This window comes from Ochlerotatus camptorhynchus, unplaced genomic scaffold (assembly GCF_037179485.1).
Source record: "Ochlerotatus camptorhynchus isolate MF236.1 unplaced genomic scaffold, CSIRO-AGI_Acam_v1.1 ptg000003l, whole genome shotgun sequence".
NCBI lineage: Eukaryota > Metazoa > Arthropoda > Insecta > Diptera > Culicidae > Ochlerotatus > Ochlerotatus camptorhynchus.
Window position 1 is genome coordinate 1,431,670 of NW_027040495.1, and position 27,156 is coordinate 1,458,825.

The 27,156-nt window shown below is 38.4% G+C and overlaps 1 protein-coding gene across 1 annotated transcript in view; it reads right to left on the reverse strand.

The window, feature by feature from the left end:
• The window catches only part of LOC135712115 (somatomedin-B and thrombospondin type-1 domain-containing protein-like), a 119,971-nt gene that overhangs the window by 37,627 nt on the left and 55,188 nt on the right, over positions 1–27,156 (reverse strand). The window lies entirely within an intron of this gene.

A 27,156-nucleotide genomic window follows, 5' to 3' on the forward strand; every position in this document is an offset into this window, starting at 1 on the left:
TACAACAAGCTTTTCATATTCTTATCTAAAAATATGTTGTGTGTGTTACTTGGAATGCCACAATATTGCAAATGTTCAAAACTGTGAATAATATCTCCATTCATGAAGAGGGCAGAACCTAAACAACGTTACATGTTAGAGCCACATTTTAGAGTTGAACTCAAGAGCTCATAATATAGTCAAATATGGTTAGATTTTTCTGTCCTAGTTAAAAGATCAAGTTTGTCGCACAGTGTAATTGTTTTTTTATATAGTTAATTATGAGCTTTGTCACCTATTGGTGACCATTTTTGATTACTGAGTAGAAAATCATTGGCTCAATCCCAGGGTCCTTCGTAGCATAGACTTGTTAGTGACACTCATGTCTATTCCATTATTCCATTCGTAATCATCATCATCATCATCATCATCACCATCATCATCATCAAGATAGCCAAAGCTAGGAATAAGAAGATTGTTTGATATGAATAAAGATACTCTAGCCCAGGTAAGTCAAAACATATGCCAGTCCGAAACTATCTCCTCGACTACGATGGATATCGAATCCATCTTGTGTATATCCAAAGAGCTGAAGCAGTCGATGATGTAATTATAAGTTACCAGATCGAGATGGAAAAAAAATATATTTTTTCGTATTCACTTTAGACGCTAGAAAAATTTAACAAAGATACAACATACCTACAACGGAACAGGATGCGCTCGTTTTAACGCAGCGAATTTAAATCAACTTAAATATGCGTGTTTGTGTTTGCATCTTTTTATTTGATTTCATACATTTTCAGCAAATCTGCTACTCAAACATGAAATTGGAGAGAATGCAACGGAGTTAGATTTTTTTTATTTATTAAACACGCTGCAAATATGTCTCCAGTTATGCTGATTCCCAAGGGATAGACAACTCGTCATCATCAATGCTAAATTTTCGTCGTGCCACTAATTGTGTAAATTCGTCAAAAACGCATTGCTTACTCGCATCGAGCGGACTGCAAACAGAAAATAAAACTAAATAAATAATTTTATGGTATCTTTCACGACCTCGGATCTGCTCTGCGATATGAGTATGAGTGCCGGTTGAGGCCATTCATACCATGTGAGGGCATTTGTACGATGCGTGGGCTTTTAGCACATGGAAAAGCTTAACTCTGGTGAATCCTCTTCCGCTGTAACATACATTGCATTGGTGGAATTTCCAATGTGCAGAAGCACCGAGACGTACAAAACAGCGTATTGCTCTCAAGAGCCACTCGTGCCTCTAATGGGAATATTTGAACAGCCAGCGAATGTGTGGAGAGAATTATCCTCTAGAAAAGTAATAAAATATTCATGTTTTCACGCCATATTATTGCGAACATGTTCGGCTGAAAATAGCACTTTGCAGAATGTGTTGCAAATGTAGCATGAATTGAAATATCGCCTACCCTTTTGGAACGTAATTCATTGACCGTTTTAGTAGCAACGTGAATTTTTACCGCGACTTCACCGGGATGCCAATGAAAGACCACTCATGCGAATAAGCTCTAAGTAAAATCGATTTAGCTATTTTCACTGTAAATCAACCAATGATGCTCTTCACGCCTGTTGAATCACGATCCGTTATACCCACGCACCTGTCCGGCCGTCAGAACAATTTGTCATCCTTTTGGAAGATGGATAATTCAATTTGTCAACAGTTCGGATAATTGCTGCCAAAAGGACCATTACAACAGGCGGACCCAACAGCTTGATAAAGGTGCATTTTAGATGCCATTTCAGGAAAAGGATTCGAGATAGTCTACCTACGTACCTACGTTCCAAGATTATCAACCTCTTTTATTTATAACGACATGGTATGTACAACAGATGGAAGTTTTCTTGTAAACTTGAAGCATCCGAGAGCAACGATGGGTAACAATGGTACCCGGTATACAGTCATCGGTCTCATCAGCGTCGTCGCGCGAAATTTTACACAGCATATTTGTTTATGCTGATGGAATGGTGGCAGACAAACTTTAAATTGTCGATTCGTGGGAGAAGGATTTTCCGAGGTGTAATATGTTCTAAAATAGAAACTTAGGAAAATTCCTATGTACATATTGCTATCATCGAAAACGGTCTTTTGAGACAAATTACATTGTTTCAACAGGCGGGTGCCCTTTTGTAGAATTTTCGCTATGAACATAGAAAACGGTTTTGTTTAAGGAATGTTGAAATTTCCGCGGACAGAATATTAGGGTCTCCACTTTAAAGAAAATAATGAAAACTAATAATACATAAACATTATTCACAAAGAGCATGAAAAACGTATAAACCCTAGTAAATGCGTAATCTTCCATTTGCACTCCAATGTACCATGGTATTTTTACAATAGTGTATATGTCTACGATGTGCAAAGTGAATAGGTACCTCTAATTATTCTAATTAGTGTCCATCTCACTATAAAAGCTTAAATGGAACCTACGAGCATGCTTGGCATACACAACACACTTTTGGTCACGAATATAACTTGTCGAACTCATTTGCACTCAGTTTCGGTGTAGTGGTTATCATCCATGCATCTCACGCTAAAGGTTACGAGTTCAAATCTCATCTCCGGGCAAGTCACGAAAGACCTAAAATGTGTTAAAAAGATTGAAGTTATCATTCACTCGTTGGGATGCTTTTTAGTGGGAGTTCACTAATTGGGTAACGTCCAATCTAAAATGCAGTTAATCCGTCAGAAAACTGTGTCAAACTAGCCTTGACATTTCATTATTGACTTGGAAATGATCTTGTTATCTCTTTTAAAATTAACAAATTGGATGAGGTTGCAGGACAACCAGTGAATGGTGACAGAATAACATATCTTGATCTCCAAGCAGTGGATGGAAAAGAACTTAAGCTTATAATAAATTGGGTAAATAAGCCCTGCGCTTTGGTCAGAGAGCGTATAGGGGCGTCGTTGTGCCTATTTGGTAGTGACATATTTCGAGCATTAGAGAAGGATTGTGCAGTTAGATCAAAAGTGCCTGAGAAAAATGCAAGTACTTTCGCAGATTACCCAAAGTTGTGATAGTGAAGATATGACCACAGACAAGCAGTCATAACACTCTCAAAATGTTCATCGAAATCGCTTTTAACGGCAAATTTAAATGTTCTTAGTTGATGGTACCGCCACTTGTGGCACGCATTGCGTTTGACTTTTGCACACTACAGCCATCTGTTGAGTTTACTGGCCATCATACGACAGAGAAAGTATCACAACACAGGTAATTGCTATTAGATATTTTTGCAGACAGTGAATGATGGTGGACATATAGATCCAGTGGAGAGGCCTAGTATAGGTGTTATATACTAGACAAATGGTAAGTTCCAAGTTCGCTGTTGTCGTCTTCGTAGTCGTAGTCATCGTTGGCAGTACCATTCGTATATTTAAACAACAACCACAGAAACTATTTGAATTATCGCGTATCCATGTTGTTCATTACATACGAAGCGGAAACTTAATCATATTTTGTTGTGGAGGAATCGTTTTTGCTTAATGAACAGAAAATCATAGTATTATATTGTTATATTCTACATATTTTCATATTATCAAATAAATTCATTGGGCAGGGATGGGACCACCCTGATCGAAGCCTGTTATTAACATTTCGTGGTGGGCTCTTCTCCCTTCTAATTGGGACATCCCCTCGTATGATGGTTTGTTCTGTATCGGGTTGGAACTTTTTCATCAATGGAAGAAGATTATTCTTGCTCCCGTGGATCACGCGCAAGTGTCTCTGCTTACGGGTCCACCATCCGTTTTTGGCCCATCCCACCCATCCAATGGTAAATTGAATGCAACCAAGTACCGTACTTGATCAAGTCATACGAGGTGGACAGTCCACTGTCTAATGGCTGTGCCCAGCCCAGTCATAGCTACATACATATAGGGTAGAGAACTACTTCGGCCTAATCACCCATTTTGAGCATATCGAGCAGAAAACCATAAATCCATGATTTCAGAGTTAACAAGTCAATTATGCGTTTGGTACGATACTTTAGTTAATAAGCTACCGAACGAAGTCAATAAGAACGCGTGATATGAAGGTTTGCACCAATTATTCCCAAAAACAAAAGAAGCGCTCCGACCGAATCAATTTTTATCTTCATCTGATAGGCTGAAGTGAATTCATTGGCGTTTCAATGGCGTTTCAATGCGTTAGGCCGAGTTTAGAATCCGTAAGCCGACTTTGGCGTCAAGAAGTAGTGTTAGACTTTTGACAATATCTCAACGATTGGTTTCTCTTTATCAAATATTACGAAACATACGGAAAGGTAAATAAATTTGGAAGCCATCCACCATATGCTGCGCTAGATTAAGAAAGATTAAGTGTGGGTTGTGCTTAATAGGCAGCCCTACTTTTGTTCAATAAAACAGATGAAATTATCCTTAATAAGTAAAAAAATCTCCTTAAAATAGATCGGGTTGCTCCTTAAATGATTGATCAAAATACGTTAAAAATCTTAAAATGCTCAGTAAATATTTAAAGTACGCTCCCTATTGTAGAGAAAACTGTACATTAAGCATTTGAAAATGCTCCTTAGTATGCACCGCTTTGCACCATTTTGAAGTGTAATTGTACCATATATCATCGGAAAAGCTGCTGTAGAAAGGTTAATAAGTACCATGAAATCAGCTGAAATGTTCAGTAAAAATGCACAAATGCACACAATGATTTACTGAACATTTCAGCTGATTTCATGGTACTTATTAACCTTTCTACAGCAGCTTTTATATTATATATATTATATTTATTACAATCGTTTCAAAAAGTTTGGCATCCTTCAAAAGGTTTAATTCATCGAAGAGTATTTTTTTCGTTTTATAATAAACTTTCGACTAGAAGTGAAAAATAAAGTGGGAGTATAAATTAGTAATTACATTTTGAAACCAAAACTAGCAAATAGAGTTTATTTAAAAATAAACTCCTATCTTAAAGAATCTTATTTAATAAATTTTGTTGCTTGCTTGTACTTGAAAATTCATCTCTTTAATCGAACTACCCAAGTATACAACAATATCACTTATTATCAGAAGTCATATATTAGCCATAATATAGAATGAATTTTAATGTTATATACATTTCATATTTTGAAATATCGTTTTTGCTGTTGGGGCCTCATAGCCTAGTCAGTAAAGGCACGGTATTACCAAGCCGGTGGTGGCGGGTTCGATTCCCGGTCCGGTCGAGGGAATCTTTCGGGTTGGAAATTTTCTCGACTTTCCTGGGCATAGAGTATCATTGTGCTTGCCACACAATATACAAATTCATGCATTGGTATTGGCATCGAAAGCTCTCAATTAATAACTGTGGAAGTGCATTTAAAACATTAAATTGAGAGCACGCAATAAGCTAATATGCTCTAAGCAACAAGCTTGAAATGCGAATAAGAAGAAGAAGATATATCGGAAATACCGGAACGTCCAGGGTGGATTTAATCCGTGTCCCTTTTTTCCTTCCATCATAATTAAAAAGGATCTGGTAGGAGTTGTCTTGCTTTCGTAGATTTGATAACTGTTTCTTACTCCTGTTTGATAAGTTAATAACAGATGTTCGTTCTGATGAATCTGATGCACGTACATTTATATGAATTTCGTTGCAAAAAAAATGAAAGCGATATCATGTTTGACAACTCTGAAAAATTAATTTCAATTTCGCAGAAACTCGGAGCACTGCGTTGAAAAAAGGTGTGCGCCCAAATAACCATAGGCACGTTATTTCACATGTTTGGCTATATTCAGCTGAACAACGGCTATTCCAGTGTTTGTAAGTTCTGATGAGCATGCTTGGCATACACAGTTGTACACACCAACTGCTCATTTGTTAATAACTTTTCATTCAGTTGTTGATATTTATTTTTCTTTCAAGTAATTGATAGATTAGGATCATAGTTTACTATAGATATGCAAAGAGTAGGTAAATCTTAACATTTGAATCAACGCCAATGATTTTTTACACGTAAAGTACGAGATGTGTAGCGAGCATTTTTCACTTCATTTTTACAACGCAAAAACAAATACAGTTTATTACTAGAATTAAAATCTACTTTTTTTTACGTATCTAAAACAACACACTTAGAAATACCGAATTTTACACGTGACGGAATCCATCTTTGACAGAAAGGACGAGACGTAAATAAAGATGTCATGTAAAATTAAGTGCTCCGAGACTGAAAAGTTCATTACTCGACGAAAAGTACGTTTGATTCATTGACATAAAATTGAGTCATAATAGAGGTGAAATTCAGCTGATTCAGCTGAATTTCACGTCTATTATGACTCAATTTTATGTCAAAATTGACGCTCGTATATGTCAGTCTCAGAGCACCTAAATTTACATGAATTTTTCTAAGTGTGAAGCTTGAACTCTATTCTATCTATTGCTTCAAAAAGAGCTATGTTACGTCAACTGTGTGCGAAGTTATTAGCAAATGAGCAGTTGGTGAGTACAACTGTGTATGCCAAGCATGCTGATGAGATGAGGCGAAATAACGTGCCTGTGATTACTTGGGAGGTGTATTTTCACAACGTGTGATGATGATATACTACAATTTAAAAATAATGAACGTGAACAAGCTGGAAAAAGAAGCAAATAATTCTTAGAATCAATTACATTTTCAAATTAATACCCCGTTCACATTACAGCCTATATCACGTAATATAGGCTGTCTTGCAATGATCACTCATACATAGGATTTCCAGTGAAAACTAGACAGCGTATATCACGCTGTAATGTGAACGGGGTATAAAACAATTTTGAATTTCTCATAGAGGTATACATTTTCAATACTACTTTGTCAACCCACGAAAAAGAAACGAATCAAATTTAATTTCTATTTGAAAAGTAATTTTGAATAGTGCGCAGTGGTTTCGTTCATAGTGTGCCGCCAGGAATCAATGTGAAATGCAATCAATCTCTGATTTACCCATTGGCAAACTTTTATTTGTTTTCATGCCATCACGGATCCGTAGAAATACAGAATTTAATTCGAAGATAATTAAATTAGCTCTCGCGACTGAATACATTTTCATGTACTGCAAAAATTGGCACGGTTTGCCGCAAAAAAACAAATAAAAAATAGGGGAAAAGGTGATCGTACGTAGGCCTTCGTATTTGTGGCATATACTGGGGTGCAAATCTAAAAGATTGTGTTGTGAAATAGTGTCAGCTTTTGAACGCTTAAAACATGTTAAAGAAATTCAACTTTAACTACACCATTTTTTTTCAGATTTTAAGTATGATTTGTTTGATATAAAGATGATAGTTGTTTATCTATGGTTAACTATTGTAAGTTGATCAAAGTTTTTAACCGTAATCAAACAATCACGTGTTCTCTCGCTATGACTAACACAATCTTTCTCGAAAGAAAAGAGGACAAAGAATAATGTGTTATGAAATCTATCACTATAACTAGAACTATATCTATTTATTTATTTATTTGTCATCAATCAAATGTAGACCAGTTTAAGTTAGAAAAACCACTTAACATCTATTTTAATTTTAAATTTCTGACTAACCTCTAAAACAACCGTTTTTTTAAGAGTATTGTTGTTTCATAATGTTCATTATAACAAGACATCATTCTATTTAAAGGCGCGTTCCTGGCAAAGTTTGTTCTTTGGATGCTAATATAAAACATATTTATGTTTCTGAAGTAACGAGTGGGAGCATTAACATTTAGATTTTCTAAAATCTCTGTGGCATTCACTCTTTGTGCTACAACATCATTTATAAAAGCTATCATTGCAAACTGCCTTCGGCTTTCAAGTGCATCCAAATTAATCAACATATATCGAGACTGATGAGATGGTAAGGGTAAACCGGGTAAACTCATCCAGCATAACTTTCTTAGAGCAAATAATAGAAATTGTTTTTGAACTGATTCAATGCGGTTTACATGAGTATCTTGATATGGAGCCCAGACTATACTAAGGGAGGAGGGGCCTAAAATATGCTACGTATAATGTTTTGATTGTGTGTGGTTCATTGAAATGAAAACTAAACCTTTTAATAAACCCTAGCACGTTGCTTGCCTTATGGATAATGTTATTATAATGTTCAACAAAGCTTAATTTAGAATCTAGTATAACACCTAAATCTCTAACTTGATTGTACCTTTCAACTCTGTTTTGACGTAGAACTACATCTTTGTCGACTATACTGGGGTGCAAATCAAAAAATAGGTGTGGTGAAATAGTGTTAGGTTTTGAACGCTTGTAACTTTGTCATTTATAGATGAAAATAAAACCCAAATACGCCAATCGTAGGATATTACATTAAGAATCTGCTGAAATAAGTGAGACCCATCTAAAGTCCGGCGACAGCTTCTGGTTGCCTGACCACAACATTATTCGGCTTGATCGCACCAGCTCCAGGGGGGGGGGCTGTTGCGGTCGTCGTCAAGAAAGGAATAAAATACCACACTCTGTCCCATATCCGCACCTCTATCATCGAGGTCCTTGGTGTGGAGGTGGAGTCGTCGACTGGATACGTCCAGTTCATCGCCGTCTACTGCCCTCGACAGTGTGCCGCCAGTAGTGGACTAGCGGCTAAATTCAAGAAGGACTTGTCCACCATTACCCGTACCGGTTCCCGCTTCGTAGTTGGAGGAGATCTAAATGCTCGCCATGAGGCCTGGCGGAACTACCAGCAGAACCAGAACGGTCGTCTGGTCTCCACCAAGCCATAACCGTGGCTGACGAGGCGTGCGTCCGACGGGTTCCTGTGAGGGGTAAGTTTATTTCCATTTATTCCCACACCCAACTCTTGATTCGCCTGAAAAATGTTCGTAGACGCCAGTTTCAGAGGACTAGATCTCCACTAGGCAACTAACGTGAAATGGCCGATCTCAACAGGCAGATTGCTTCCAGAATGGACTCACTCCGAAATGAAAGTTTCGGGCGTTTTATCCAGAATCTAGACGACCGCTCCAGACCATTCTGGAACGTAACCAAGGTCCTGAAAACTCATCCCAAACCAGTTCCACCTCTCAGAGTCGAAAATGATGACGATCGGCTTTTATTCACAAAATGGTTTCGATAGCATCACTTCTTCTGTTTTCGAGAAGAATGGATGTGAATACTCATATTCTGCGTTTTGTAGTTTTTGAACTAAACTATCGTACCAACCTTATGATTGATTCGTTCACGTCGAATTCGATTCCAAGTCCGGTCTTGGAATTTTTCGGGTTGAAACATTTCTCAACTTCTTTGATCATAGAGTATGATTGTACTTGTCACACAATAATACTAATGCGAAATTGGTCAAAGAACACTTAGTAGAGAGCCGTCATAATGTCCCAGTTGAGACGTAATAAAGCCGTAGAAGGAGTTGTTTGTTTTTTTTTTTATCTACAAAGACATATTGATTCTGTGCAACTTCTTTTCAGAAACAATTTCATTAAAATCAGCGGTTATTAAAAATTTCATCCAAATCGGAGAGGGTTGTGCAAGATTTTGGATTTTTTTTTTGAAAATTTGGCAGAGAAATACTATATTGTTCATATATTTTAATATGTTGCTTCAACATAGAGCTTTATACTTGCCGAAGAAAGCATTAAGTTAAGTAGACGAACATACATAATTTGACATGCCTTGGAGGCGAACCAGCCTAAGGCTGAAAGCCTCTCTAATAAAGATAAATTAATTAATTAATTTGACATGAACATTTATAACATAACAGTCCTTATTTGTAAGAAGGGTATACATTTATAGCAATAGTTGTTAAAAATTCTCGGCTACAACTTTGCTAAATGCCACTTTTCCAGGAAGGAAATTTGTTACTAATAATTCAATAAGCTGACAATCACCATTCATGCTCAATCAACTCCTGGTTGCTCTGCGAGCACTTCGCCAGTTCTTAATTGAAAGCTTCCTAAGCCTGTACAATATTTGCATTTGTATATTGTTTGGCAAGCACGATAATGGTCAGGAAAGACGAATTGAAAAAAAAAAAATTCCTTGAATTGAACCCTCCGCCTCCATGCTATTCTACATCTACTGAATTTCAAACAAGTCTGATACATCATTAAGGACCGTATAACACTCACCATTTCAGTTTGGAAGGAATTCTACTAAGCCTAAACATTGCTCTTACAAGATGCAAATGACTTTCTGCTACCTTCAAGGAATTCCAATTTGCCTTATCACAGGAAAACGCAGCCCATCTTTGGATCGAGACCCAAAAACTTGACCATCTGTTTGTGCTCCTCAATGCACATTAAACTGTATGTTGGCAAAATCTCTTTTAGATGAATTTATCTCTCAGATTCAGGGCTCATCCAAATCTGCCCCACCATTTGCCAGGCAGCAGTGACGAAATAATTCGTTTCCGTTTGCCTTTTGTTTGTTTCTCCGATGAGCACCCTTTGATGATGGGCCTCCGGATGGATGCCCAGTAAAGGGAAGCCGTTTTCCCTGAGGTAGGGATACTTTCTTCTGAATCACGTGCAAAAGTGGTTACAGGATGAGCCAGAAGAAAAACGGAATGCCGTTGGGTTGATTAATGTATTTCCTGCAAATGGATTGAAATGTGTATCATCGGAATGGCCGCTCTGGGTTGTGAAAGTGGCTTTCTTTGTCAGAAATCGGGTTCGAGGGCTGAAAAAGCGGAAACAATTGGGGTTAGAATTTTTCATGTGACAATCGGGAAAAAGCTTCCCAAATCTGTTCGAAGCACCAAACGAACGGGTGGAATGTCAAGGAAAGCAAGAAAGGTAAGGAAAAGTTTGTGGCCTATATTTCAATTAGGATCATCCTAGTGTTTTTGGGATCATTATGAATGTGGTGAACACATTTTGGGGTATCAGCTATGAATTTCAACATTCATTGCTGCTTACTTCCACTTAATGCGTATGATGTTTGTATTAAAACCCTGAACATCAAGAAAAGGGGTTTTCTGTGGGAAGTCATAAAATCATCAAATATTCATGAAGAGAGTATTAGCACTAATTGTTCGGAGTAAGACACAGAAACCTTAAAACAAATCCTTTGAATGCAAAGGTTGAATCCATGAGCGCGATTATGGATTGCCCATTTATGAAAACAATAATGTTCAAACATGGCAGAATAATGTCACCAAACTAAGTAATCGTGATTCTAGAATGTTCAAGAGGCACCCGAACCACTAGTTAAACGTTGTAGACACCATTCACATCTGCAGTTATCATTATACTTATATCAGGCTTGCACTTTTCGGGTTACCGTGGACAGCGTATCATATGACTACCGTAGGACTGACTTCGCGGGAATGGCAACCTTTTTCGAAAACATCAGCTGGGACAATGAGCTCCGAGATCATTACGCGAATGCTGCCTCTTCTATTTTCTCGAATATTGTCGTGTATGCGATCGACCAGTTTGTACCCATGACAACTCCACCCATAATATTATATAGTAACCCTCCCTGGAACAAACACCGACTCAAACGTCTGAAGTCATCCAAACGAGCTGTCTTGAAGACATTTTGTAAATTTCGAACGGATGCATCGAAGAGGAAGTACAACCTCGTTAATAAACAGTATAAGCGGCTCAACAAACAGCTTTATCAAGCCCATCAGCGCTATCTACAAACTAAACTCAAAGCAAATCCCAAGAGCTTCTGGAATCATGTGAACGATAACGGAAGGAATCGGGCTTACCTTCTACAATGTACAATGCGGATCAAGAAGAATCAGATATGGAGGGAATCGCTGACCTGTTCATGTCACAATTCAGCAGTGTCTTCGTCAGAGGAAATTTACCTAACGAGCACATCGTAGCCGCCGTAAGTGATGTTCCCGTACTTTCTGCTGTTGGGCCGCATCAGCCTATTTCGTCTAATGATGTTCGTTTGAAAAATTCTTTTAGCATTGGTGCTGACGAAATCCCTTTCGCGGTTATTAAAAACTGTATTGGAGTGCTGGCCGCACCTTTAGCATCCATCTTCAACCTCTCTTTGGATTCTGGGATCTTTCCGGACTGCTGGAAGGATTCTTTTGTTTTCCCTGTCTTCAAAAAAGGCAATAAGAAGTCGGTGTCCAACTGCTGTGGTGTCGCTGCATTATGTGCAGTCTTACAACTTTTTGAACTATTGGTGCTAGATTATTTAAAACACACATGCTCTAGTTACATCGCGACTGAACAACACGGATTTATGCCGAAGAGGTTGACCGCTATCATCAATCATACGCGAGATGGAAAGAGGTCATCAAGTGGATGCTATCTACACCCATCTTTCTGCTGCTTTTGATAAAATCAATCACGAGATTGCAGCGGCCAAACTAGAGCGACTTGGTTTTCACGGTTCCCTTCTTGATTGGCTTCGCTCATACCTCACCGGTCGACATATGTCAGTGAAGATTTTTCTCAACCGTTCGCTGTTTCTTCTGGTGTACCTCAAGGCAGTCATCTGGGACCGTTCATATTTATATTGTATCTGAATGACGTTCACTTTTCGATTCGTTGCCTGAAGCTGTCTTATGCTGACGATTTCAAACTATACTTTGTCATCAAAGATCGAAGTGATGCATTGTTTCTTCAGCAGCAGCTGGACGTTTTTACTGTTTGGTGTGACAAGAACAGAATGGTATTAAATGCTTCTAAATGTGCCATTATAACGTTTTCGAGGAAAAAATCACCGATCTGTTATGCTTACAGCCTGCATGATCAAACATTAAGCCGTGAATCTACCATTAAAGACTTAGGCGTCCTACTTGATTCACAACTCACCTTCAAGGACCATGTGGCTTATGTTTCCGCTAAGGCGTCTTCTCAACCTGGTTTCATTTTGCGTTTCGCCAAAGACTTTAGGGACATTTTCTGTTTAAAAACACTCTATTGTTCGCTAGTCCGCTCCACATTAGAGTACTGTTCCGTAGTATGGGCTCATTTTTACAGCAACGGGGTGATTGTGGCCATTCAGCGAAGATTTGTACGTTCGCCCCTCGTTGGCTACCTTGAGTGATCCTTTCAATCTCCCTAGTTATGAAAGTCGTTGTAATTTGATGTCCCTACAATTACTTAGTGTTCGCCGAGGTGTCTCTAAGGCTACCTTCATCGCTGATCTCCTACGATCGGACATTAATTGCGGTTCACTTCTGCAGCAGTTGAATGTCAATATCAGACGCGTAAATTTACATTCTTATTATTTTTTTCAATATCCCGGCTTCTCGCACAAACTACGGCGCTAATGAGCCGTTAACTAGCATGTGCAAGATTTTCAACAAATGTTATAACTGCTTTTATTTTAATACCTCTCGTGTTAGGCTTAAGAATCTGTTTTATAATGCACTTTTAACTTCCTGACCGATTCTGTTTTCTGTATTTAAATTAAGTTAATTGGTTATCATTAATATCTTTTTATATGTTTAGGACTTAGTTCAAGCAAATGTATCTGTAGGATTCCATGTTATCTGTTGATACTGAAATGATGAGGTTTTGCGCCCACTAGTGTGGGTTTTTCCCTTATAAATAAATAAATAAATGTTTACCAAATGTCCTGAAAATCATTTTCCACCTTTACTGCCCATAAAAGCATAACTGTTCTAAATAAATAGGAAATAAAGCAAGTATGGAACAGCTATACTTTTATGGGCAGTTTAGGTTTATAGAGTTTTTGGATTTTAGTTTTATAATAATAATATAATTCAATCAAAAGACAAAGTTTTTCTGATTAGAGTGAAAATCGATAACTCCGTGGCACTCACAATACGTAGATACGTTTAATCGTGCTATGGAGTTCATTTGTTTTGTAATTGATGTCTACTTCACTATCTCTGTTCACAATTAAAAATCGGGAAGTAAAAATAATGATAATATTCGCTGCATTAAAGAGGAACAAGCAATAAACACCACTAATTTACGACGCCGCTAATTTCAATCTCAAAAAGATGCAAGCAGACAAAGTAGCTTGAAACGTGACTGTAATTTGCTACAGTCAGATATTAAAAGTAAAACAAAGACCTTTGGGCTGCAATTATCCAGATGTTCATAGAACTACCCTGAAGACCCCTGAAATTTCCTGAAATTTTTGGAACAGCCATTCACGTTCTCGAAACTTTTTTTTTTGTAATTTACCTAACATTAATGGAACTTGAACTGTGAGGTTCTCTGATCTTCCCTGAAGTTATTGTAACTTCTTTTAAGTTTTTGCAGTTCTTCTGAAGCTCTTGGTACTGCCCTGAACATATTGAACTGCTCTAAAAATGCCTGATTGACCTTGAAGCTTTCAGAACTTCTGTGAACTTCGTTGAAGATATCGGTTGCAGTTCTTGAAACTGCCATGAAAATCACCAAATTCCCTTGATTTGTTTTCCGGCGATCTTGTTTTCCGTACTGAGTACCAATGCTACCTTTTTTTTCCTTTATTTGAGAGATTTTTAGCCATAGGCTAGTTCATCTCTTAAAACCAATGCTACCGACGCCATGGAGGCAGCTCCCACAAGGAAATTCCCTTGAAATTTTCTCCCAATTTCATAATGTAATTTCATATCATTCATTACTAGAATAGCATACATTTATATAGGAGATTTTTTATCATTTTTTTCAATGGACTAACCCCCAGATTTGTGCCATTAGTTGAGAAAACCACTATCTGAAAATTTCAGCTCATTCGGTCGTAACACGAGCTGGTGCTTTTGGATATACTTTAAGCGGGATTTTTTACGAAATGTAAGGAGAAATAACATCACTTCACTCTTTCGTACATAAAACTGGTTCAGCAAACTCGTTTAAGCTCAGAATTTCAGCACATGTGGCTTAATCTATAAGAAACAACTTTGCTGAAGACAGCATCATGATTCAAGTTAGTGTTATGGAGATATTCATTCTTGAATTTATATGTGAATTTTGTTCGTACATTGGAACAAAATACAGGCAGTCTATGCTACGTATCAACTAGATTACCTGTATTTGACGTAAGGACTGGTGCTTTTGGTTTAATGTTCGTACAGGGGATTTGGTTAAAATTTTCATATACAAAATGCTCATTCAAAAGCGAATATCTCAATAAAACTAACCGGAGTATCAGCATATCCTTCAAGAAACAATTTTAGCTCACTTGAGGAACAGTTTAAGGTTTATTCCCGGAACGGCCATTGCGGAGCAGCTTCCCGTAGAGCATCTATTGGCCATAGAAGTGCTTGAGAAGAAACCCCTACAATATGAGTATCAAAATTCATGAAAATTCTTTATTAAATTCGCTTTGATCTCTTGATTCTAAACAAACATAGAAAAAATCGCAAGGTTCTAGGACAATTTTTATAATGTGACCACTTTATCGGTGAATCCAGATTATCTGGAGAACCAGAGTATGGTCACTATACCCCAAAATACAGTTTCCATATTAAATACGCTTTGATCTCTTGATTCTGAACAACATGGAAAAAATCAAAAGGTTCTAGGACATTATTTATAATGTGGCCACTTTATCGATCGTTCCGGATCCTCCTTTAGGCTAGTAAAGTTTCCCTGAGGGCGTTTATGGTGTCTTTACACCATATATACTTAGTACTATCAATTTCCAGTAATAAACGTTAAGTAAAGTGTAAAATTATGTCGATAGATAGTGGCATTTCCTACTTTACCGAGAACTTGGGTTGATCCCAGCCCTCTATCTCGGTACACAAAAGTCTTCGGCCAATGAGACCACCACCAATCGATTCAGAAGAGTTTTTTTTATTTAAGAATATGTATAAAATGTTGACTGAAACCGTTTGGCAGCCGAGATATTCAATTTAGTCGCGGTTTTGTCCATTTTAGTACGTAGTTACTAAATGTTCAGTTTAAGAAAAATGTCATGATTTCTCAAATAACTATCCATAAGAAATTGTGGCCAAATAGTCAAGGAAGGGACTCAATTTGATGTTATGGTAAAAAGATACATGCATTTTAAAACAATGAGCGTACTCTTGCCGCACTTTACTCTACAGTATATTCAGGTACATATTAGGGGTAGGAATACATGCTCGTGAATCATTGATTCTTTGATGTTTTAGGCGATGCTTGACGTCCACCAATTAAAAAAAATATATTGTTGAAAATCAAACGTTTTACCTTTTGGAAATAATACGTGGAAAAAACTCAGATCGACTGATGCGAACATATTGAAAATGTATCATGAAATAGCCGCTACCCCCCTGTCCAAGGATGAGGGGCTTGTTGATGATTAATGATGTGTTGCTATGATTTTTTTTTTGAAATTTGTTAAAATTTTAGTTTTTCTCCAGTTCATTGATTTGAAAGGTTCAAGCGAGTTAATTTCACGGAGCCGTAAATTGTAGTTTTATCATAATTTTAATATTAGCATAAAATAAAATAGTAATTTTAAATTCGCTTTTGTAATGATAAGGTAAATAGTTTGCTTTGAGTGTAAAGTTAATTTATAAGAAAGTTCTAACAATTTTTTTGCACTTCGAATGTTGACGGGTCATACCTCTAACATAGTAGCAGTGACAGTGTCGCATGTCCTAACAACAACTGCCTGCGACTGTCGACAGGGCTGAATACGGATCAATACTAACAAAACTCTAACACTAACATGACCCCGAAACTAACGTTTATCATTGCACTAATAGTTATAATGTAGTTTCCTAATAACCCATCTATCACAGACAAACAGACATAAAACTCGCAGGTTGTTCATCGAACACGCATATGATGGTCAATTTGAGTGTTTGTGGTTGGTGGTGCCGCCACCAATGGCACGCACGGTCGGTTCATCCGATTGCCATCAAATTTTCAGGGATTGAGAAATAACTATTAAACTTCATTTTACCATTTTACTCGTATTTTATTTACAGTCCATACGCCAATGCCCACACCTTGGCCTTAACCCCTGCCATAAGATTCTGCACAACCTGTGAATCAACCGTTTTTTGCATGTAAACCCATACTTTCTTCAGTTCCTCGACTGTCTTCACTACCTTAGGTCGTTTAAGAAGGTGCTGCTTCATAATCGCCCAGTACTTCTCGATGGGGCGATTATGAAGCAGCGATTCGGCACGAAATTGACCTTATTGTCCGCATACCACTTCAGCACGTCCTTGGAGTAGTGGCATGAGGCCAAATCCAGCCAGAAGATTGTTGGGACGTTGTGGGCCTCCAGGAGAGGAAGCAGCCGCTTCTGGAGGCACTCTTTTATGTACACCTGTCCGTTCATCGTGTCCTGGGTCACGAAAGGTGCACTCCGCTTCCCGCACGTGCAGATGGCTTGCCAAACCAGGAATTTATTCGTAAATTTGGACATCTTCTGAGTGCGGACATGCTCCGGAACGCTGAACTTATCCTTGGCCGTGAAAAACAGGTTGCCGGGGATCTGTTTGAAGTCGGCCTTCACATATGTTTCGTCGTCCATGATGCAGCATTCAAATTTCGTTGAGTTACAGTTGAGGTACAACTTCCTGGCACGGGTTTTGGCGGACTTGTTCTGCTTCTCGTCGCGATTAGGGGCCTTTTGTACCTTGAACGTTCGAAGCCCAGCCTTAGTTTTGGCCTTCTGGACAAAACTTCGGCTTAGGTGCAGCTTCTTAGCCACATCCCTAACGGAGGCGTTCGGATTTCGGTTGAAGGCCCCAACTACGCGGTTGTGATTTTTGGTGTTTTACGGAATACTTTTTCCTTCACTTCTGGGCTTCCGATCGGTGGTCAACCGTTCCTCGAACCGCTTAATCACTCGCGACACCGTGGAATTCGCGATTCCCAACGTTTTAGCGATGGAACGATGTGAGAGATCCTTGTTCTCGTGACGAATGCGCAAGATTTTATCACGTACGAGCTGTTCTTTCGACTCCATTTCCGCGAGTTTTGATCACAGGACTTTAAAACTTGCAGGATGTAAATAATGCACTATGAACTAAATCCACCCAAATTTTCATTAAATTCTACCCAACGGTTAAAAAATTAGAGCAATTTCATAGTGTGGCAATTTCATCGTGGACACCCTTTACTCAACAGATGGCGGTAGTGTTTTAGTGACTATGTTTTGTGGAGAGAAATATTAAATGTGTTATTTCTGTTTGTCTGTGCATCTATGTTTCTTTCTCGTTGTGTGTGTGTGTGTGTGTGTGTGTGTGGGGGGGGGGGGTTAATGTAATGTTAATGTTAATGTAACCAATACTAATACCTTTCTCTCTGTTCTTTTATTCGTTTTCTATATCCCTTCACCATTACCCCATATCCCATCATCTTGACGAGAGATGTGTTACTTGCATGGTGCACGCCCAAGTCGTACTACAGTGTAATATGCCGAGCGTGGTTATATCACAAAAACCACGCAGGAACGGAAATCTATGGAGCTGAGGAATAATGAGGTAAATTCTACACAGTATTTTAAGGGGTTACGCCTACCTGCAAACTTTCAAAAAATCGATTTTTTTATTGTCCTAATCGAAAGTATATGAAGTAAATAATATTTCTTAAAAAGATCAAGTTGATCCGATGAAAATTGTAAAAGTTATGCGACGTACAAAAATATTCACTTATAGTGGACTAAACCCAACTTGAAACTTTAAACGCGATTATCTCGGAATCATATTTTCAAAACCGGTGCCAAAAATTTCTCGAAATGCATACATTCGATTCGTCCGATTCGTTTTGATTTCTATTCAGTACTATTTTGTGCAGTCCACGGTCGTTCGGATTTCGTCTATCATTTAATTTCGATTTTTTACAGCCGATCAAAGATAAATTTTAAGGATCAAAAATCGGCACTTCAACTTTGCAAGGCCGCCATTTTGTCAAAAAAATAAAAAAAAAACGAACGATCAAGGACTAGTTTAACACATGCTTAACGATTTGGCATGGTTTTTTTTTTTTATTTCAGATGATTACATCACAAACCGCAGTTGGTACCGCAAAAAGCGTTTTTAGAACATCGTCCACGGGGAGCAGCCGTTTGGGGCACCTCGTTTTTACAGCATCGACTGATAAATGTACCATTTAATGTGTGTTCAATAAACGGCAGAAAACCGATTTTCAATATGTTGCGTCGTTTTCGAGAAAAAAAATCTAAACTTTCGCTTTTTTTCGGTCTTGCAGGTAGGCGTAGCAATTAATAATCAAACAACCATAAAAAGGTAAGCATGAATTTATTTATTTTAAATACAGTAATGACCCGATTTTGTCAGCCCCTCCGCGCTTCAGATTTTTTTCTTTCAATAATTTCACATACCCATAAATCTAAATTTTCTTCATTCAGCGTTAAGAGGGATATTTAAAGTATACTTTGGTGCAATAGGTTCAAGAAGATTACTGAAAAAAGGCATGGGTTTTGTTGAACATTGGAAAACATTTTCAAAAAAGGGGGCTGGCAAAATCGGGACATTATTGTATTCCATTTACAATTACATGATTTATCACATATTTCCGGAGAGCTTCGAGGTTGGGGCGTAGTTGCTTTTGTAGATAGGCACGTCATTTGCCGGTTTCTCGTGAATTGGAACTCAATCTGGAAAAACTAATAACACAAACAGGTAGATGAATAGTTCCTCTATGATTTGGTATAGTTTGTTTGCAAGATTGTTCTTTTGTTCGTGGGAGACCAACGATTGACGTGTTTGTTTGCAGGGGCGATTGCGCCCAGATTTCAGGGTTCTCCGGATTTATGGTCGTAATCTAATGCACACATTTGATCACAATACGAGCCTGAAAGCTGCAGTAACCTAGTGAGCACCATAGCTCAAGTCGTCTGTTAGTATTGTGTATCGCATGGAGAGCCCAACCGAGATGCTAGCCTATTAGAACTGCAGTTGGTTAACTATCGAAAAAAAAGCCGCTTCCATTTTTCGTTACATGTAAATTTTTCGTACTCGCAAAATATACCCATACATAGAAAACACATACGTAGTCCTACAGAGCTGAGCATCTTACTCTACTTTCTATCTTCTGTTCCACAAAAGTCTGAATGTAATAACTGAATCTTTTTTTTTTTTCGTTAGTACTGATCTTCATCTGCGGAAAAAAGCGATTAAATATTCCACACTCATTCCGGCGCTAGCGCGTCTTTTGTATGTGAACACTTTTAACGTCATCGTCGTCGCTTTTCTCTCGGGAGGAACATTACCTTACCTATCTAGCTACCTTCTCCAACACATTTTTCTTACCCGCGGGCGAACCATTATTTTACTGCTCCTCCGTTGTAAGACGGGTGCAACAAAGTATGAAGCGGGAAATTTTCCCATCAATTTCCATTTCCGGCTCCCCACGACACGAGACGGTCGTCTATTGAAAAACGAAATGTGATCCTTAGGTCTGGGAAGATGTGATGCCTCGAAACGCCCACCACGCCAGTGCCAGTGCGCTCACGAAAACGCCGTTAGAGTTTTATGGTTTTATGTCGCAACATTTCAGGTGAACGTAATACCTGATGCATCAGGCATCACTCATCCACCCAGTTTCCTCTACTCAGTGTTGCATTGGAACTTGCCTTTTCTGTTTACGAGTTACTCGGTTTATTTCAATGTTGCACCGAGTGAGTTCCATAGTTTGCATATTTCCAAACATGCGACTAATTCTATTCATAGAACTGTTTTTGTCATTTGAATTTGAATTTAAAATTTTCAATTTTGTTGAACACTATAGCCATGTTTCAGCAGACTCAGTGTAGTGTGGACATTGTTTTTATCGCCAACATTGCACGATGTACGGCTCTCTACGTGTTTGACGAAACCGTACAACGCATAGTAGCGTGTAAGTTTTGCACATAAAATATAATTGGAATATAGTGCGCTTATGCAAATCAGGCGCATCAAAGCAGCGTTTGCGTGGACGTGCTTGCAATGATAACAAATCTCGTCTGAGGTCTGTTCTACCGACCGATGCTGGCTATTCTTTGGATAAAGGGAAATGTTGGTACTTGAGGTAGTTGAATAGCGTTGCAGACTATGGTTTTGTGCTTTTGTGTCCATTCGCAACTGTTTGCTTAGATAACATATCAATAAAGTCACTTAACGCACTATAAGTTGGAGACATATACACAGATTAACACCCCAACTCATGAAACAACTCCTCGACAATGCACCATACCAGGAACGGTAGCTCAGACGTGATGGACCAATTACTCATAGTCCTGAAAAAGCTAATTTGTTTGGCTTACTTTTCGTAGGAAGGATGGGATACGATTCATGTTAATCGAGGTGTTTGGTCGCTTAAGGCACTTCTACATTTGAATATTCAGACCGGCTACACTAAATACCCCCCTTCAGCCCTTGCACGATGGTAGCGGAGCTATGGGCAGTACTAAAACATTGATTCTGTTTTAATTTCAAGAAGAATTTGAGATTGGATTTTACCTCAGTTTTGCGTACTCACTTAGAATGGCTGTAAAAAAAAGTACAACTTGTGCTGGAAAAAGGAATCCAACGATCAAAATCAACACCAAAGCTCCATTTCGTTCGAAAGATAAGATATTTTAATAAACACTCATATTACATCTAATTAAATGTTCCTGTTTAGTTAAATTGTAAAATAATAATACAAATGTAATTTAGAGCCTGGACAAATTTATTCATACAATTGAAAATAGTAGTTTAATTAATTGCAACACTAAAGGTTGTAAATATTCTCTGCAAAGTAAATTAAACCACCCAAGTACACGGATCTGATGAAAAGTTAACCATTTTTTTTTCTAGTTCCGAACTTTACTAAACGTTGGTCCAATCAAGCAATTGTAAAGTAATAATGAGAAAGTCAAGAACGAGTTTTCGATTTTGCTCTGGAAATTAGGTGCCAATTGGGTTGTTGAGGTAAATACAAATTCGTAATCTGCATTAAAAATGGAACTGAAGTCCAACATTTCATCAATTTTTTGTGCAATGGAACTATTATAAATAAGTGCGACTACTTTCGCAGAAATCACCCCTCGGGGCGACTTTGTATGGGAGCGAGCTGTCATCTAAAAGATTTATCGTCAGTTAAAAAGTCAGATGAATGTCTATAAGATCGATAAAAATATCGTTGTATACATGTATGTAAGAAGCCACCATCCTAGCTTGGGTCTTGCCCTGCATGCGACTCCACTTAACAGCAAGATCAAATGTCGTAATCATTCTGAATTCAACATACTGCTGTATGAAGGGCCAAAAAGGAGCCCGCGGGAATAAGATAATCTCTTTCCAACAATATGATCCAACAAAACAAATAACGAAATTTGCAATACATCCCGTGGAAAGATCGATACAAATATCGTTGTGCTTAGAAAACGAAGCTCTTTCGGATCATGTATAAAACCGGTATTTTTTTAATTAAGCTACCCAATTTGAGAGTGGATGTAAATAAAGGCATAAAAATGTATATTTTCAAGGAAAATAACTTGAATCAACTACACACCGCTCAGGTTTTACCTGAAAATAGCTTTTGTTGGCTTGTGTGTGGGTGTGTATATGTGACTCAAAATAAAGTAATTCATGTTCCTCAGCAATCACTGCTCCAAATAATACAAGCTCAATGCCAAATCATTAATTTTTTTTAATGTCGGTCTCTGTTCTAAAGGGTGATACGGTAAAAATTTGGTCAAGGGAAAACGCGTGTAAATCGGTGAAATCGTTTATTTAAAAAATCAAATTAAATTTCTTTTTCAAGTTCAATTAGTATAAAATTCAGGAAAAATATTCAGTTAGGCTTCCGCTTTTCCAAATCCGAATTGCTGGGCCTTACGCTTGACCCCTGCCATCAGATTTTGTACAGCCACCTTGTCCACCTTCTTCACCGCAGAAAGCCAGTTTGCCTTGAACTGCTGCTCGCCCTTAGCAGTTTTTTGGTCTTCTTTAGGTTCCGCTTGACAATAGCCCAGTATTTCTCAATTGGGCGGAGCTCTGGCGTGTTGGGAGGGTTCTTGTCCTTGGGAACCACCTGCACGTTGTTGGCGGCGTACCACTCCATGGCCTTTTTACCGTAATGGCAAGATGCCAAATCCGGCCAAAACAGTACGGAACAACCGTGTTTCTTCAGGAAAGGCAGCAGACGTTTATTCAAACACTCTTTCACGTAAATTTCTTGGTTGACAGTCCCAGAAGCTATGAAAATGCTGCTTTTCAAGCCACAGGTACAGATGGCTTGCCAAACCAGATATTTCTTTGCGAACTTTGACAGTTTCATGTGCTTGAAAACATCTGCTACCTTTCCCCTTCCTTTTGCCGTATAAAACTCCTGTCCCGGAAGCTGCTTGTAGTCGGCTTTGACGTAGGTTTCGTCGTCCATTACCACGCAGTCAAACTTCGTCAGCATCGTCGTGTACAGCCTCCGGGATCGCGCTTTGGCCGTCGTATTTTGTTTATCATCGCGATTTGGAGTCACTACCTTCTTGTAAGTCGATAGTCCGGCTCGTTTTTTGGCTCGATGCACGGTTGTAGACGATACACCCAGCTTATTTGCGGCATCTCGGAGAGAGAGGTTAGGGTTTCGCTTGAAACTACCGGCAACTCTCTTTGTCGTCTCCGCGGCTTCCGGTTTTCGATTTCCCCCCGATCCAGACTTCCTGGCTGTCGACAAACGTTCCCCAAACACTTTAATTACATTTGTAACGGTTGATTTGGCAACTTTTAGCGATTTTGCCAACTTTGCGTGCGAGTAGCTCGGATTTTCGCGATGCGCGAGCAAAATTTTGATACGCTGCTCTTCTTGCTTGGACGGCATTTTGACAACTGAAGAGTGAATTCCAAAATCAAAATAGGAGCAACATTCTACATACACACACCTTCAAAATGAGGGGTGTTCAGGTTTTTTAAATGCAAAATTGAAAGAAATACGTCAAGTTGATATTGACCAAATTTTGACCGTATCACCCTTTAGTGCCAATTACGGACGGACATCGGTTGGCATCCAATGACGGCAATCGAATGTGCAGGGAGGCAGCTTCCACACCTGCGCACCCATTCAAACACACATACATGGGCCGAGACCAACGGCTTTACTTCCCTTCCGAAGGAAGACGTGACCAGAGATTTTTATGCCTCAAGTGCTCAAGACCATATTGGATACAACCGGGTTCTGGGTGCCCTCGGGGATGTTGCCAGTTTTTGATTTGGGCCAAACCCATCATGTGACACCTTGGGGTGAGAGCAATCACGCTTACCACTAGACCACCGGTACCGCTATGTGACACCTTATATCACATGAGAATTCGAAGTCAAGGACAATAGTAGTCATTTCCGGGTGGCCCCTGGGGAGTGACAAGCCTCGGGGGGTTATTCCGAGAGTCGAAATGACTTTTGTCACTAGTAAAGTGAGAAAAGTCACGTCGTGGTGATGTGACTTTTCATTTGATTTGCACAGAGAGTCACGACACCATGATGTGACTTTTCTCATTTCACTAGTGACAAAAGTCACTTCGACTCTCGGAATAACCCCCTCTGATTTGAGCCAAATTCTATCTTGCGTCACCTAAACTTTCAATGGTAGCGATATCGAGTGCCCAAGACCACAATGACTACACCCGGTTATGTTCCCGGGTGTCCTCAGTGACTAGGCCCAAAGCCATTGTGCACCTCAAATCACATGCGAATTCGAATGTAAGTTCAGTGATTGCCACACCGTGTGCCCAAGACCACATCCTAACCAACCATTCGAGAAACTTCTTCAACGTTCTTCATTAGAATGTTCTTAAGATGTATTTCAGGAAGCTTTACGGCTAATTAGACTGACAAAAAATTGTGGATTTTCTCAAAAGTGAGAAGAATTTTCCGGGTTTTTTTCCGAGATTCTTGAATATGAGCAAAAATAGAAAAATCGATAGGTATTGAGACTGCCAATGAATGTGAATGGTCAAAAAAAAAAAAAATATCAATATGATCCATATTTTATGTAAAATTTAGCAACACAATTGTAAAAATGTACCGCTAAATTTAGAAAGAATGAGCATTGAAATTATACGAATTACCCATAAAGATATTGCAATTGATCCATAACACATGCAGCAGTGAACCTTAAACTAAAGAAAGTGATCCATAGAGAATCAAGTTTGCGCACTTAAGAATATAGCCATGTTCGGATTAATGAAAGCAACTTCCTCAGAGCAGTCTCGTTTTGGACAGCTTGAAGCTCACAGTTCGAAAAAGTAGTGTAAATTTCTGTTCAATATGATGTACATAAATGGAGCGTCACATATCATATAAGTTTACATTATGAATCATGTTAAGTTCTGAGACATTTCATGCAATGTAGCAAATGTTGTATACAAAAGCCCATCTTTGTAAACAACATTGTTTACAAGTTGCTCGGTTGTGTGAAATGAAGTACAAGTTTACGTGGATGAATGTTTACATCACAATTAAAATTCAGAATTTTTATCGGTGTTGAAATAGGTTTTATTAAACTAATATAAAATCTAAACCAATATTAATGCTTATAATAAAACCTATTTCAGCTTCAAGCTGTCCAAAACGAGACTGCTCTGAGGAAGTTGCTTTCATAAATCCGAACATTCTTGAAGAACAACATCGGATATAACCTCAAAATGTCAGAGGGATTAACACCACCGTTGAGTTAAGAACAGAACAGCGATTAAAACTGTACAATTTGTGAAGACCATGACCACGTAAATAATATGGTCCAGTGTGATATCTGCGATTTATGGACCCATTATAAAAACCATCTAGCAGAAAGAATATTGCGAGGAGTGATGCCGGATCCGAATCTGGAAAAGGAAGTACCAATGAGGTCAGCCTGGAGGAATCCCTAGACCTGTTGCAGCAGGAGAAAAGCGCTGGAGGAAGAGAATCCTCCAGGGATTCAATTATTATTTTAGTTAGGCACGCAAACGATGTAGAATGAGCTACTTACAAGTTACTTAGGGTAAATCAAGTATAAATATAGTGTTTAGGAACTGGAAATTGTAGGTTACCAGATTTTAGGATCAAATTGTAGTATCTAGATTAAGCAAATATAGGGTTATTAAATTCAATATTTTCACGAATTCCCCCTCCAACTAACCTACTTCAGTAGCTAGTTTTTTTTTAAATTTGATCCATAAACCTTGCACGCAAACCAAAAATCTATTACAATGAATGTTAGTTCCATTTCCTATCATCCTCTGTTCATGAACATCGCAGCGAATGTTAGAAGTTGACCTTACAGGCGATGTAATGGTTTTTTGCCTTTTTTATTTCGTGTTCTGTCTGTGCTTTCACCTACACAAGCAAGCATTTGCCTTGATTTTTATGTATAACATGGTAGAACGACGCACACCCTTGCCACGAATCTCTCCAGAAGAAAAAGCATACGAAGTCGAGTGTGAGAGGAAAGGAACGCTTCTTGTTTGCTTTTAAGCTATCCATATTCAGAAGTATGGAGAGAGCAGTGGAGAAAGAACAGGTCTGATATTCGCAACGTTCGTGGTTCGAGTCCAGTCGGCAATCTTTTTCCTATTTTTTTTTCGACATAATAAATTTACCTCACTAATACACTCTACATTTTTCGGTCTCCAATTTTCTTGCATTGGACCGCAGCTAGGTATATCGCATCCTCGGTTCATGCGGTCTCCACTTACATCCTCTGATGATGAATCCCACATAATTGTAAGCGAATCTTACATTCACCGGTTGGGTGTGGAAAATTGCTACATAGCTGCGTAGCTACTCAGGTTTACTGTTCTGCCTGTGTTTTTTTTGTCAGAAGAGCGCAACGATGGACGAGCGTCTAGAATAAGCTTCTTAAAGAAGTTTCTAAATGAAGCTTCCATAGGAAGCTTCTTTAGAATATTATTATAGAATCTGCTTTTGGAAGTTAATTCTAGATGCTTGCGCGTCGCTTCGCACCTCTACCTAAAATACACGGGCAGGACAGTAAATCTAAGTAGATATACAGTGGAGCAATTTTTCAAGGTTTATGGATCAAAATTTTAAAAAATAGTATCCTAAACATGAATAATATACGTCTAATTTATGGATCATGCCTATATTTTTAAGTGCGCAAACTTGATTTTTCTTGATTTTTTATGGATCACTTTCTTTAGTTTAAGGTTTATTGTTGAATGTTTTATGGATCAATTGCAATACGTTTATGGGTAATGCGTACAATTCCAATGCACATTCTTTAGCACATTTTTACAATTGTATTGCTATTTTACATAAAATATTGATAATATTAATATTGTTTATGGATCATCCACACTTTTTTGGGGATTTTCTCCGATGTTTTATAGATCATTTGGATGTCTTTAATGGAACGTTTTTCAATATTGTATGG